This window comes from Dromiciops gliroides, chromosome 2 (assembly GCF_019393635.1).
Source record: "Dromiciops gliroides isolate mDroGli1 chromosome 2, mDroGli1.pri, whole genome shotgun sequence".
Taxonomy (NCBI): domain Eukaryota; kingdom Metazoa; phylum Chordata; class Mammalia; order Microbiotheria; family Microbiotheriidae; genus Dromiciops; species Dromiciops gliroides.
The window spans coordinates 585,620,925-585,636,261 of NC_057862.1; the positions used below are offsets into that span (position 1 = coordinate 585,620,925).

At 38.7% G+C, this 15,337-nt stretch overlaps 1 non-coding gene across 1 annotated transcript; it reads left to right on the forward strand.

Moving 5' to 3' along the window:
- Nucleotides 1-14,719: 14,719 nt before the first annotated feature.
- On the forward strand, nucleotides 14,720-14,845 carry LOC122745142. The gene has a single exon (XR_006355426.1). It is a non-coding gene; the product is annotated as a U6atac minor spliceosomal RNA (small nuclear RNA).
- The last annotated feature ends 492 nt before the right edge of the window (nucleotides 14,846-15,337 follow it).

Below are 15,337 nucleotides of genomic sequence, written 5' to 3' on the forward strand. Positions count from 1 at the left end.
ACTCAACAGAAGAAAGAGCAGTCCACAGAGCTTTCCAAAAATTGAAGGACTCAAATTTGTAGCAATTTAAACAGTTTAACATTTAAGCTACTATGTAAAACTGGGCATTCTGAATACTTGAATGTGTACAGAGGGAGAGAAGTGAACAACATTGCACTTTATCAGTACTGTAAACAAGTGGAAATGCAATTCTTGTCCTGGAGAATAAAATCTTTTTAAAATTGGCACCATATGGGGCAGCTAGGTGGCGCAGTGGATAGAGCACCGGCCCTAGAGTCAGGAGTACCTGAGTTCAAATCCGGCCTCAGACATTTAACACTTACTAGTTGTGTGACCCTGGGCAAGTCACTTAACCCCAATTGCCTCACTAAAAACAAACAAACAAAAAATTGGCACCATAAAAAGAAAAAAAAGAAGAAAGAAAACAAAATGGAATAGACTGAAATGTTATTGAACCATATGAAATGATGAATATGATGCATTTGAAGAAACATAGGAATGGGAATTGCTGGAAAAACCTAGACTATGCTCAATCAGGTATTTTTAAAGATGCAGACAGTTCTAGCTATACAGCCAGTGGAAGAAAGGCTACTCCCAAGCATGTTAGGTCAATGCAAAATGTTAGTCCTGTGGCAGTACTCCCAGAAGTAGGTCTCTCATCTTTTCCACGCAGGTAAAACCATATTAGGTGACCTAGGCATGCACAAAACTCCCATGACATGCTTCTCCCCTACTTGAAAAGTTTGCTATCTCCAGCAATAGGCAGTGGGGTGCCTTTTGAACCCCTTATCCATGACTCTAGTCCCCTGGGGTCTCTGGAGAGATAAAAGTATTATCCTTTCACTTGCTTCTTCAGTGGGACACAAGAAAAAGTCTCAAAACAGTCAATATAACATGATTTAGGATCTGAGGTCAACTAGTTGTCACTTCCTCACCATCAGATAAGAAAACTGTTCAAAGAGAAAATTCCCTAAGGCCATCCAGGCAAAATTTTCAAGTGTCTGTCTACACAAAGCAGACCAAAATTTCTCTAGGGGCCCCTGTACCAAAAAGGTAGCCCCTTAGATGGTCAGGCGAATTTCTTGTGGATCCTTATTCCCAAGGGCACCATAAATTCTCCTCCTGAATCCCTGCCACTACAAGGGTGGAATTGTAAATGGAATTGCAAATTCCAGGACAAGTAGACAAGTAGGTTTAGCTAGAAAAATAGAAAAGAAAGTCAAATACTTGAAGTTTCCAGGCACAGGCAAAGCTTACTTTAAGAAGCTATGGGCAAATTGCTTTAAATAAAACAAGCAGTCTAGGTCTGTTTAAATACAAAAGTTTAAAAAATGAACACTTCTCAGCTAGGCAGTAGCATTCTAGGAGGTAAACTTCATATTTTTCACGTTAGACTCAAAATCAATACTTGTACAGGATTCAGTAATATGGCAAATATCAGTATATACTCAAGTAATCAACAAATGCAAAGTTTCCAAAATTACATTGATGAAACTGACTTGTGAGGAAACACACATGGGGGGGGGAATGACTCTACAATTACCTCATAAAAATTGTATGTTTGCCAATTTCTCTAGAATCTTGCAATATAAGGTATCCAAAATTTAAAGTTCCAGATAGAGAATCTCTGTAGGAACCCCCCACCCAAATACAAAGGGACCAATACTATCCCAGATGAAGCCCAGTACAACATGGGTGGCTCTGCTCCCATTCTCTGAGGACCAGATATATTACATTTTTTTTAATTCAAATTTTTTTTTTTTGCGGGGCAATGAAGGTTAAGTGACTTGCACAGGGTCACACAGCTAGTAAGTGTCACATGTCTGAGGTCGAATTTGAACTCAGGTCCTCCTTGAATCCAGGGCCAGTGCTTTATCCACTACACCACCTAGCTGCCCCATATGTTACATTTTAATTTGCCCCCAGCCCCATTGTTCCCTACACCCTTAGGGTGTCTCTCTTCTCTGCCACTGGTTCAAGATCCTACCAGTTACATTCTCCCTGTTTTTCAGGGTTCAACATTTGTATCCCAGTTCCATTTAACCACTTACCATCAGATTAGCTTTCACAAAGGAATAGTTACTTTAAAGACATAGCAAGAACAAACATACAAATATTTCCCCCCAATAACTTGGAGGCATAATTTCCCCTGGCAACTCCTCAGTGACTGGAGAAGGGAAAGAAATTAGGTTCACACCATAATTCAGTTCCTACATAGCAACAGCCCTACCAAGTTCAAGTCCAAACCTTCACATCATTTAAGGGGGAATGGGAGCTGCCCCCCCTCTCCCCTTACCACATGTTGTTACCTGCTTGAGGGAAAGAGTCTTTCATCCTTGGATACAAATGCCAGAAAAAGCTCTGATTGCCCCATTAGGTGATTTTAAAGATGCCGACAGTGCTAGCAATGTATCCAGTCAAAAAATTACTGCTCCCAATCATGTGTTAAGCCAACATAGAATGTCTATGAATACACTAGTTCTTCCATCTCCTAGAAACAGGTTACTCTAGCCTTTCCTATTCGAGAGACGCCATTTTAGGTGGTTTAGGCATGCACTGAATTCCCATCACACTTGTATAAAAGATGCAGAGGAGAACAGCATACGTAATGACTGCATACATTCAACTGAGGTGGAAAAAAGTAGAAATAAATATCAAAATATTAGTTTTTAAATATTAGGTAGTCCTACTGCATTTTTCTCTATTTTTCTTTTTAATTATTGGTTATAAAAAATGCCCCTCTTGGGGGGAAACTTTACTGGAAAAAATATATATATAAACAAATATTGATATATAAAAAAGATGCCAACAAATAGATGGATGGATAGATAGAGAGATAGATGGATGGATGAATAGTAATATGGCCGGTGCTGGGGGTGGGGGTGGGAGGGTGGGCAAGAGGACCATTTCATTTGCTACGATGAAATTCAGTGGTAACATGACAGTCGAGAATCCTGCTAAACTCTAAGGTAGCCTCGGGGGATGATGGCTGCACTCCAGGCTCCACCCCCACCTTTCAAAGCAAGCAGAGTATTTTTCCAAAGCAGCCAGCCTGCAGAGAAGCAGTACCTCTGCAACATCAATTTCATGCGCCTTAGACATGCTTTCAAGTACACCTTTAAGCCATGTAGCCAATTGTTTAGTTACACTTAAAAAGAGCTGTGTGTGTGCCTGTGCGTGCGTGTGTGTGTGTGTGTGTGTGTGTGTGTGTGTGTGTGTGTGTGTGTGTGTGCGCGCGCGCGCGCGCACTCTCCAGTATCCTGGTGATGTCTAACCTGACGTCAATGAGTCATTAGTACCTTAAAGAAATATGGTAACCCAAAAATCTGATTTTAAGTCCCTGAACCCGAGTGCTTTTTGCAAGGTTCCCCTGAAAGCACGACGTTCTATAATATTTATTTAATGAAGAAATGTGAAAATAAAGTATTTAAGAGGCCAGTGTCTGAAAAGAAGTGCTGGGATTAAGGATAGACACGGTATGCAAGCTCCCTAGGGTACAACACACGGTTTAGCAAAGGGAGATTTTAAAAAACATTATTTTTATGCATATATCCTCAATACCACAAAATTCTTCAATCCACAGCATGTAGGTATTCATTTTATGATGAGTCAAATCATATTGTGTTATACAGTAGGCATGCAAGTTTTTTCCCCCAGTAGTGAAGATCGGAAATCTATATATGTTTGGGCTGCATGAATTCATTAAAAAATAAAACTAGCAATTAAGCTAAGCTAACTAGAAGAACACTTGACCAATGAATGGCCCTGCTGGCCTCATATGTGCTATTTAATTAGGTTGTTATTATTATTGTTAATGTTATTGTTATTATTTTGTTCCAAATCTCAAGTGGCTTCATTTTGGGTTTAAGTGTGCTCTATATTTGGTTTAGAAACTGCATGTTGAATACCCAGAGGTATATAGGTTCAAGGCTCACTGGGGCTGTAACATACAAGACACGTGGATTTTTCAAACCTTGCTTATGGCTTTGTTCTGCTGAAAAGGGTTAGCATAATAGCTGGAGGGATCCAAGGCAACGGCAGGGATAGGTGAACTACACAGCTTGCAATTATGTTACAATTGTGCTGCAAGGGTAGAATTCCCAGGGATGTTTAAGAAGAGGAAGGGTGGTAATTGTTGCCAGTAGATTGTAATACTGGCCACAACCAAGTTCTTTCAGGGCAAATTTAGTTATTAGTGGAGAGAGGCTCAGCAAATAACCTGTGGGCATCAGCTGCATTGTCTGGATGTGTCAGGAAGATGCCCTCTATGCAGTCATTTTCCTGTGTGCCCAGCTGTGCACTCACCTATGAGAGGGCAGCTGGGGTGGGGGGTGAATTTTGTAAGTCTATGTCTTCCTTTCCCCAGCCTTTTGTGTGCTGTGGCTATACTTGGTATTCGCTGCACAGCCTGTTTACTGGAAGGGAGAGTCTGTAATAACAAGGCATTTCAGACACAGGTCAAGCTGCATTTGTGACATAGCCAGTGTTCTTAAATTCAGCCCTCTCACGGGGAGGGATGGGTGGGTGGGTGGGCGGGAGCCAGGGTTTAAAAAGTCTTAGAATATCACAAATAGGGAATTTGATGTTCCAACAATAATTAGCTGATGTTGACGTGAGTACAGATGACGTGATGGAAAACATTTTCACTGATACCATTTTTTTTACATGCAAGGCAACACAATAATACAGAAATTGCTCAGTTTTTTTTTTAAAACAAAATAGGATTAAGATAGAGAGGCAAAAGCTAAGACAATTTAAGATCTTATTTGAGCAAGCAAACATGTCTAAATTTCACCTGTCAGTTCATGTCACTTAATTACTTAATACTATGATTTTTACTAGGTACTCCTATAAATTTTAGCATTTAACCCAAAGGCAAATAAATGTGCTTTAAAGACCTAGAGAACAAAACATTTATTTTGAAATAGTAATTAAAAAATTATGAGAGCAAACTTTATCGATGCTTATCAGCTGTTTTTTCCTGGATGATTAACCATTATTTCATTCTTATAGAATTTTGATTGGTAAAAACTATGTAAGAAATACTGTATTGCTCCCTAAAAATTTTAAAACAAACAAACCCCCATATTTGGGGGCATTATTCTGCTTTATTATTATGCATACCAATAGGAGCAAACCCAGTTTTTTTTTAACTTTTCCAGCACATGTAAGAATACCCTTTAAATATTTTGTAATTGAACAATATCACATTCATTTCAATAGAACACCAATTCTTTATTCTTCTAGGAAGCCTTATAAGACTTAACTATTAGATAACATTAGCTACTATAAGTGCTATTTTCCTTGGCTTTTTTTGATATTTTGAGGAAGTGTATTATAGAACAGAAACTGATTATAGACCAATGGGTTTTAAATTTGGGAGGAGTCTGTTTTTATTATAAAAGGAGTTTCATAGGTATGCACATGGGCTTTGGTATCAACATGCCTGAAAAAGTAATAAAATAAAATAACAGTTCGCATTTATATAGCATTTTATAACTGATGGCAAAGTGGTCATGGCTGAAACTAGCTCCTCTGCACTACCTCAAAAGAAAAAAAATCTGTATAGAAGCAGAACCCCAAAAGTGAGTGAGCAAAAATTCGGCCCAAAAACAATAGCAAAAAAATGAGGAACAATCACTCTAAAGAGAAAATAAAACTAAAACAACTACGATCCTAGAAGAGAGAATGGATGTACTTGAAGAAACTCTAAGTGGTTTAATATCATAATGACAAAGAGTCCTTGTGATCCCCTCCCCAATTCAAACACACCAGGCTTGCAGAACAGGTCCCCTCCCCCATAACTGGAGAGGAGAGCTTCCTAAAGGCTAACAGGAGACTCAGCCCACCCCAACACCGATCTGGAATCAATGAGATTTTGAAAATAAGATTGTTAAGGAGGAATAATTGACAAAGTGGGGGGAAAAGATGATGGAAAATCTTAGTGCAACAATTGACTATGCACTCTACTCAGCTACAAAAACCCTCCACATCAGACAGTAGTAATCTGGGAGAAAATAGTTTTAGACCTGCACTTTCATCAAATATTAAGTCAATTTCCAAATGGATAAATGAGCTAAATATAAAAAGTTGCACTATTGAAAAATTAAAGGTTCATGGAAATCTATATTTCTCACAGCTGTGGATATTGGATTAATTTAAAACCAGCTGCAATATAGGAAATATTATTAGACAAAATAGACTACTTAAATTTTGTAAAAGACAGCAAGTTTATGTACAAGTTAAATAAATGCAACTAAAATTAGAGTGCAAGAATTGGAGTGACACCCCCTGCTGGAGAGATACTGTAGGAAAGCTCTGCCATGAGGAGAAGGTATCTGAGGGCAAGCCATGTGGCTTGGAAGTTCAGTTCCTTGGCGTCAGGAAGTGATGTTTGCTCGTGGGTACTGTTGATCAAAGCTACCAGCCAATCAGCTTGGAGCTGTGTGTGTGGGTGAATGGGATGTTTCAGGTTTTCACAGGAGGCTTCTGAGATGAAGAAGGGGTGAGTCTCTCTCTCTCTCTCTCTCTCTCTCTCTCTCTCTCTCTCTCTCTCTCTCTCTGTCTCTCTCTCTCTTTCTCTCTCTTTTGCCAGGAACTCATGAGGGGTGGAACAGAAATGCTGGCTCCCTGAGATAGATAGATGAAGGCATCATCTAGGCTTCTTTCTCTCTTCTCACCAAATTCTTATGCTCCTTAATGAATGCTTAAAAGTCTAAACTCTTGCTAAAGCTTCTAATTTATTGGTGACCACTCATTGGATTTTTAGACAGCCTAGCTAGAATCTTAGCCACCTCATAGACAGCAAGTATTCAGGAGGAATAGGGAAAAATCTTTATATAAAGACTATCTGTTAAAATTCTGACATCCAAAGATAACAGGGAATTCACATAAATCCATAATGGGCCATTTTTTGTCTTGTTGCTATATCCTTACAACAGTGCCTGGCTATGCTAGGTGCTTAATAAATTCTTCTGAAATTGAATTCCCCAATTGATAAGTGGTCAAATGTTACAAACAATTAATTCTCAAAAGAAATATAAATCATTAACAAACATTTAAAAGTACTAAAAAAATCACCATTAATTGGAAGAAAGCTATTTAAAATAACTCAAGAGATATAACCTACACCTTTCAAATTGTCAAAAAATGGTTATAGATTGAAAAATTCAATATTGGCAATATGGCAGCAAAACAGACACTAATCTGCTACTGGTAGAGCTGGGAATAGCTGCAACTGATTTGGAAGAAAATTAAGGATTATGGAAGAATTGCTAACTTGATAATACCCTTTGAAGTAGTGATCCCACTATTGGGAATATAACCCAAGGATGTTACTGACAGGAAAAGATTTAGCTATATGAAAATATTCATAGCCACCCTCTTTGTAATAGCAAAACATTTGAAGAAAACTGTGTGCCCAATAACTGAGGAGTAAATTCAAGATGTAAATGAAATGGAATATCACTATGTCTTAAGAAACAAGGAATATTAAGAATTCAAATAAATACTGAAAGACATATGAAGTGAAAATGTGAATAAGGCACAAGCAAAAGAAGGATATACATCATTATTAACAGTATGTCAATAGGGGCAACTAGATGGCGCAGTGGATAGAGCACTGGCCCTGGATTCAGGAGGACTTGAGTTCAAATCCGGCCTCAGAAACTTGATACTTACTAGCTGTGTGACCCTGGACAAGTCACTTAACCCCAATTGCCACACACACACACACACACACACACACACACACAAGTATGTAAATAACAACTTTACGTGGTAGCAAAATTCAGATCAAAATCATTGGTAATAACTTAGAACACATATCTCTTTTCTCTTGATCCCAGCAAACAGATAGAGAAACATACCTTCCTCTTCTTAGTAGAGAGGTGGCAACAATAGATGTGGAATGTGGGTACAGGTGGTTGTGGATTAGTTGTCTTTGCTTTAATGTTTCTTTCCCTTATAAGTTGGAGCTCCAGCACAAGTTCTACACAACGAAGAGTTGATGGGGCTAGAGAGTAAAGGATGACTAGTATGAAAACAAAAACTACTAAAGTGTAACTTGCATTTATTATCATAGAATTCAGAGTAGGAAGAGACTTCAGAGGCTTAATCCAAACCTGCAGCTGTACATTGTACATTAATAATAATAGCTAGTGGGTGGGGCAGCTAGGTGGCGCAATGGATAAAGCACCAGCCCTGAATTCAGGAGAACCTGAGTTCAAATCCGGCCTCAGACACTTGACACTTACTAGCTGTGTGACCCTGGGCAAGTCACTTAACCCTCATTGCCCCACAAAAAACAAAAACAAAAACAAATAATAGCTAGTGGTGGACAGCTAGGTGGCGCAGTGGATAAAGCACCAGTCCTGGATTCAGGAGGTCCAGAGTTCAAATCCAGCCTCAGACACTTGACACTTACTAGCTGTGTGACCCTGGGCAAGTCACTTAACCCTCATTGTCCCACCCACCCCCCAAATAATAATAATAGCTAGTATTTGTATAACAGTTTAAGGTTTGCAAAATTAAGTGGTGTAATTGATAGAGTAAAGGACTTAGAGTTCAAATCCTGCCTCAGACACTTAAAATGGAGTTAATAACACCTCACCTGTTTGACTTTTTGAGAGCTAAATGAATTTATGGGCAGCTAGGTGGTGCAGTGGGTAAAGCACTGGCCCTGGCTTCAGGAGGACCTGAGTTCAAATCTGACCTCAGACACTTGACATTGGGCAGGTCACTCAGCACTCATTGCCCCACAAAATAAATAAATAAATAAAATATCATAGGAATAAATGAATTTATACCTGTAAAGTGCTGTACAAACCTTGAGGTGTTATATAAATTCTCCTCATCCTTCTCCTCTTTTTTCCCCTCCTTCTCTTCCTTCCCCTTCATCGCCTATTCTTTTTTATCTTCTTCCTTCTTTTACTCTTCCTCCTCCTCTTCTTTCTGTTGCTGCTACATGCAACTGAACTGAATCAAACCCATACTTGAATAAATATCCCCTCTACATAGAACACACTCTTTGTCCTTGGTTGCTGACATCCAGTGTGTACACCATCCTTGTTTCACAACATTTTCAGAGACCACTTTTTTTTGTGTGTGTGAGGCAATTGGGGTTAAGTGACTTGCCCAGGGTCACACAACTAGTAAGTGTCAAGTGTCTGAGGCCGGATTTGAACTCAGGTACTCCTGACTCCAGGGCCAGTGCTCTAACTAGCTGCCACCAGAGACCACTTTTAGTCCCTTGCTGGCCTTCATGGTTGGACTCTCTTATATGCTTCTACCACCACATCCTCCCTAGTTCCATTGCATCCCAACCCCTACTCCTGTGCTACAGCTGTCAGCACCCAACCCCAGAACTGTCTATTCTCTATGTCACTATTGCCTTTCTATAACCTAGAGGAAAGCATTCCTAGTTTTTTCCTATTTCTACTACAGACTCAACAAGTGGGCCTCCAGCTTTTGCTCAAAGACCTTCAGTGAGAGGAAACTTACTACATCCTGATGCAACCTCTTTCATTTTTGTAAATTTCTAATTGTTAGAAAGTTGTTTCTTGCCTCAATCACTATTTTATGTCATTTTACTTAACTGATTTCAGAGATCGCACGTCAAGGAGGATTCAGGTGGGAGTGTGCTAGGGGGTGGTATCATGAGTTGAAACAAGAATTATTCATTTAAAATTTTTTTTTAAAATCTTAAGACCTTCTTAAGTAGAACTTAGTATGTCTTTGTATGCCTTGGTTCACATGGTATATTCTTTCATATGTAATATTTCATATGTAATTTAATGACAAATTCCACATATTACATGTGTTATATATGTGTGTGTGTTCTTGTAGGGTGTTGAGGTAACTAAATGTCATAGTGGATGGAGTATTGGATTTGGAGTCAGGAAGACCTGAATTCAAATCCAGCGTCAGACCCTTACTAGTTATGTGATCCTGTACAAATAGCCTCTCAACCTCAGTTTTCTCTTCTGTAAAATGGGGTTAATAATATCACTTAGCATTATCTGTAATGGGGATAAACTAGAAGCCTTCCCAATACAATCAAGGATGAAACAAGGATGACCATTGTAATTTCTATTATGTAATACTGTATTAGAAATGCTAGCTATAGCCATAAGAGAAGTGTGTAATTTAAGATTCTAAATGTGGATTCTAATCTGTTCCCCCAGTTTGGGGGAAACTGACTAAAAATCACTGATAAAACAAGTTTAGGTTTTTAAGGGTTTATTGGAAAATAGAAAGAAAAAGATTGAGAACAGAATTCTAACAGCCTGGCATTCCTATCTTTCCTCAAATTTCCTGTGAAGTCCTCTGCTGCCACCACCATCAAGTCAGGAAGCCAAAAAGGCCAGCGCTCTCTGCGCAGGCTCCCTTTCCTCCTTCCTGTCTCCTCCCAGCCCATAGGAGGCTTCTCAAGTTGATTGGCTGGTAGCCTTGATAGACAGCACCCATGAGCAAACGTCATTTCCTGACGCCAAGGAAAAGCCACAATGCCTCTGAGGCATTTTCCTCATGGTGGAGCTTTCCACAGCAAGTCTCCAGTAGGTGGCGTCATTCCAATCATTACAGAAGAGAAAGAAATTAAAGGAATTAGAATAGGTAATGAGGAAACAAAACCATCATTTTGCAGATGATATGATGTTATACTTAGAAAATCCTAGAGAATCAACTAAAAAGCTACTTGAAATTATTAACAACTTTAGCAAAGTTGTAGGATATGAAATAAGCCCACATAAATCATCAGCATTTCTATATAATACCAACAAAGTCTAGCAAGAACAGATAGAAAGAGAAATTCCATTTAAAATAACTGTGGACAGTATAAAATACTTGAGAATCTACCTCCCCAAACAAACACAGCAACTATATGACTAGAACTATAAAACACTTTTCACACAAATATAGTCAGATCTAAACAACTGGAAAAATATTATTTGCTCATGGGTAGGCCAAGCCAATATAACAAAAATGGCAATGCTACCTAAGTTAATTTATTTATTTAGTGCTATACCAATCAAACTATCAAAAATATTTTATAGATCTAGAAAATAATATCACTTCACAGGGCAGTTGCGATGATTAAATGAAAAATATAAAGTACTTTGCAAACCTTGAGGCACATGTAAATGTTAGCTATTGTTATTTTCAAATGTAATTTTTTTGGAACTCTTTTTCTTCCACCTGCCAGATGACAGTAATACTCAGTTGGTTGCAACCAACAATATTTCCTATATTTTAGTATGCTATAGCCAAGTACTACTAATACAACAAAAGCTTGCTTTTGTGGTGATTGATATACAGATATCCACATCTTCACCTCTAATTAGTGGAAAGAAAAATACTCTTCATTTCCCATTAGTTATTCTCTTTAGAATATACTTCCTCCTCATCATATCCTACTGCAGGAAAAACTCATCACCAGGAAACACACCATCACAAAAATAGCTGCAGCTTTGGTTCTCTCATCTCATCAGAGCCCTCAGTAGCTTCTGCTCCTCTGATGGAGAAAAAAAAAAAATCTCTTCCCAAAGCCTCCATATTAAGAGGGCTCAGAAGCCCAGTGAACTCTTCATTTCCCATCAGCTACACTCTTTGGATTCCACTCCACTATCATCATGCTTCTCTTTTCTTCCCTTCCTTCCCACATAGTGCTTTCTAGCTTCATTTTCAGTGTTATCTAGTCTTTCCTAATTAGATTGCAAACTCCTGGAGGACAGGACCTATCTTTCCTTTTCTTATTTATATTCCCAGCACTTAGTCTAGTGCCTGACACATAGTAGGCATTTGATAAGTTTATTGTATGTTATTGATAAGGGGGTGGGGTCTTTCAATACTGGGATCAATCAGAAAAAAATATTAGGCAGACTGGGTACAGCACCTGTAATTTGCAAGGGGTTAATGACAAGCACAGATCTGTACTGCCCTATGGGGCTTAAGGATGACTTTTTTAGATTCTGTCACAAGGCACCAGAGAAGGGTGTAATGTTGTTTGGGGGGCCAGTACAGTGTATTCACACTATTATCTCAGGATTGTCCTGGGTAAAGAGCAGCATGCATGAAGGAGATAGTTCTCTTTTTATTCTAGCTCTGACTCTTAGGTAAGAAATATACAGAATCACAAAATTTCAGAGCTGAAAGGCACCTTGGTGGGCATCCGGTTCAACCCTACTTGAAAGATTGTAACATTTAAAATACATATTTTGGGGGCAGATAGGTAGCGCAGTGGATAGAGCACCAGCCTTGGATTCAGGAGGAGCTGAGTTCAAATCCAGCCTCAGACACTTGACACTTACTAGCTGTGTGACCCTGGGCAAGGCACTTAACCCCCATTGTCCCACAAAAAAACCCAAAAAACAACAAAAAAATAAAATATATATTTTAAAATGTTTTCCCCAATTACATGTTAAAGAAATTTTAAATATTTTTTTTTAAGTTTGAATTCCCAGTTCTATCCCTTCCTCCCCTATCCCCTTTCTAATACAGTAAGCAACCTGATATAGGTTATACACATGCAATCATGTAAGTCATTTCCATATTAATCATTTTTTGCAAGAAGACAAGAAGGAAGGAAGAAAGGAAAAAGAAAGAAAGTGAAAAACAGTATACTTTAGTCTGTGTTCAGACATTAGTTCCTTCTCTGGAGATAAATAGCATTTTTCCTGATGAGTTCTTTGGGATTATCTTGGGTCATTGTATTGCTGAGAATAGCTAAATCATTCACAATTCTTCATCGCATAATTGTTACTGTTACTGTGTACAATGTTCTCCAGCTTCTGCTCCCTTCACTTTGCATCAGTTCATGTAAGTCTTTCCAAGTCTTTCTGAAATCATCCTACTTGTCATTTCTGATAGCACAGTAATATTCCATTATAAAAATATAACACAATTTGTTCAGTCATTTCCCAATTGATGGACATCCCTTTGATTTCCAATTCTTAGCCACCACAAAAAGAGCTGCTATATTTGTATAAAAGTAGGTTCTTCGCCACCCCTCCTTTCTAAATCTCTTTGGGATACAGACCTACCAGTGGTATTGCTAGATCAAAGTGTATGCTCAGTTTTATAGCCCTTTGGGCATAGTTCCAAATTACTCTCCAGAATGGTTGGATCAGTTCACAAAGAGTGAAAAATTTTTGGGTTTTTTTGTTTTGTTTTGGTTTTGGGTTTTTGGTGAGGCAATTGGGGTTAAGTGACTTGCTTAGGGTAACACAGCTAGTAAGTGTTAAGTGTCTGAGGCCGGAATTGAACTCAGGTCCTCCTGACTCCAGGGCCCGTGCTCTATCCACTGTGCCACCTAGCTGCCCCCAAGTGAAACATTGTTAACAAGTGGTCATCCAGGCTTTTCTTGAAGATTTCCAATGGGGGGAATCCACCAACTCTTCTGGCAACTCATTCCAATTGGAAAAACTCTAATTGTTAGGATGTAACATTCTCCAATTACAATAAAATTTAACTTTGGCATTCTCGATAGACCTCCCTGTCAAGATATTTTCAGATAAAGCTAATATAGACTCAATATTTCATATGTTATAATTTAATGTGTTATAAAAAGTCAGCAGTCTTACCCTAATAAGAATGTGAAATTATAACTTAGTTTCTTTAGACCAATATTTTTTGGCCCAGAAAAAGTAGACTGTAATGAGCTCTATAATTAGTCAGAGAATCTGGGTTCAAATCCTGCCTTTGATACTATTTGTGTCAGTGATTAAATTTCTTTATCTCTTTGGGACTCAGTTTCCACCTCTATAAAATGAAGGAAGTGGAATAAATGACCTCTAAGGTCTCTTCTAGCTCTAAATTTATAATCCTGTGTTCTAAAATCATACAATGGTAGATCATAGACTATTAGAGTTGGAAACAACCTTAGAGATCTTCTATTTAGTTTATCTTCCTTGTTTTACAGATGAAGAAACTAGTTGTAAGCACTTTAAAGGCTGGTACCTTACTAACATTTTTTCCTAAGCATAGACCTCACAGGAGATGCTGAATAAATGCTCATTTTTTTCCTATAACACTTGTCATTCACAGAATTTCCAAGCCACTTTTCTGGGGTTTTTTTAGGGTCTGGAGGATGTACACAATGACTCTGATGGGCATTTCCTGAGATAGAGATGCTAAGGAGCCTTCTCCCAGAAAGACATGACTCTGTTTTTTTTGGGGGGGGGGGCAATGAGGGTTAAGTGACTTACCCAGGATCACACAGCAAGTAAGTGTCAAGTGTCTGAAGCTGGATTTGAACTCAGGTCCTCCTGAATCCAAGGCCGGTGCTTTATCCACTGTGCCACTTAGCTGCCCCCGAGACATGACTCTCAGAAAGCTCCAGGCTTAAATCTGGTTCCATCCACTACATATAGAGCTATGGTCAAGTTATTTAACTTCTCTGCATTAAGACTGAGTATTCCTTTTCTTCATCTATAAAATAAGGGTAATAATTCCTATAGAGATAGCTCCCAGGATTGTTGTGAAAGTCAAATGAGGGAGGGCAGCTAGGTGGCGCAGTGGATAGAGCACCAGCCCTGGATTCAGGAGGACCTGAGTTCAAACCTGGCCTCAGACACTTAACATTTACTAGCTGTGTGACCCTGGGCAAATGACATAATCATTTCAGCAAGAACTCACTATTTGACAAAAATTGCTGGGAAAACTGGAAAGCAGTTTGGCAGAAGCTAGGCATAGACCAATATCTCATATCATATATCAAGGAGTGTTGTATGAAAGGAGAGAAGGTTAGCACTCCCCTTGATAAGGATGGAAGAGGTCCTAGTGGCCTTTATAACACATATATGGTTAAGGCATTGCCACCTACTCTTGTGGTACCATATATCAAGGTAAGGGTAAAAATGGGTATATGATTTAGATATAAAGGGTGGTATGATAAGCAAATTAGGGGAGCATGGAAAAATGTACTTGTCATATCTATAGATAAGGGAAGCATTTACGACCAAGTAAGAAATAGAAAAGATCATGGGAAATAAAATGGATAATTTTGATTATACGAAATTTAAAAGGGTTTTTTCATAAACAAAACCAATGTAGTCAAAATTAGAAGGAAATCAAGAAATTAGAATTTTTACAGCAAGTTTCTCTGATAAAGGCTCCATTTCTCAGGGTGCAGTGGGAAAGTCAGTCAGAGAAGTCCTGTGATAGTGAAGCCCAGTGAGAAATGAGATGTCTGAGTTGAGCTCTCTCCTTAAATGGAAGTTTGAAGTTCATGGAGCCCTACCTTCTAAGTCAGAGAGGCAGAGGGTAGTAATGAGATGGAGGACCAAGGCTGATGAAGTCTTCCAGGATGATAAGGCTATTCCAATAATGAGTTTCCTGG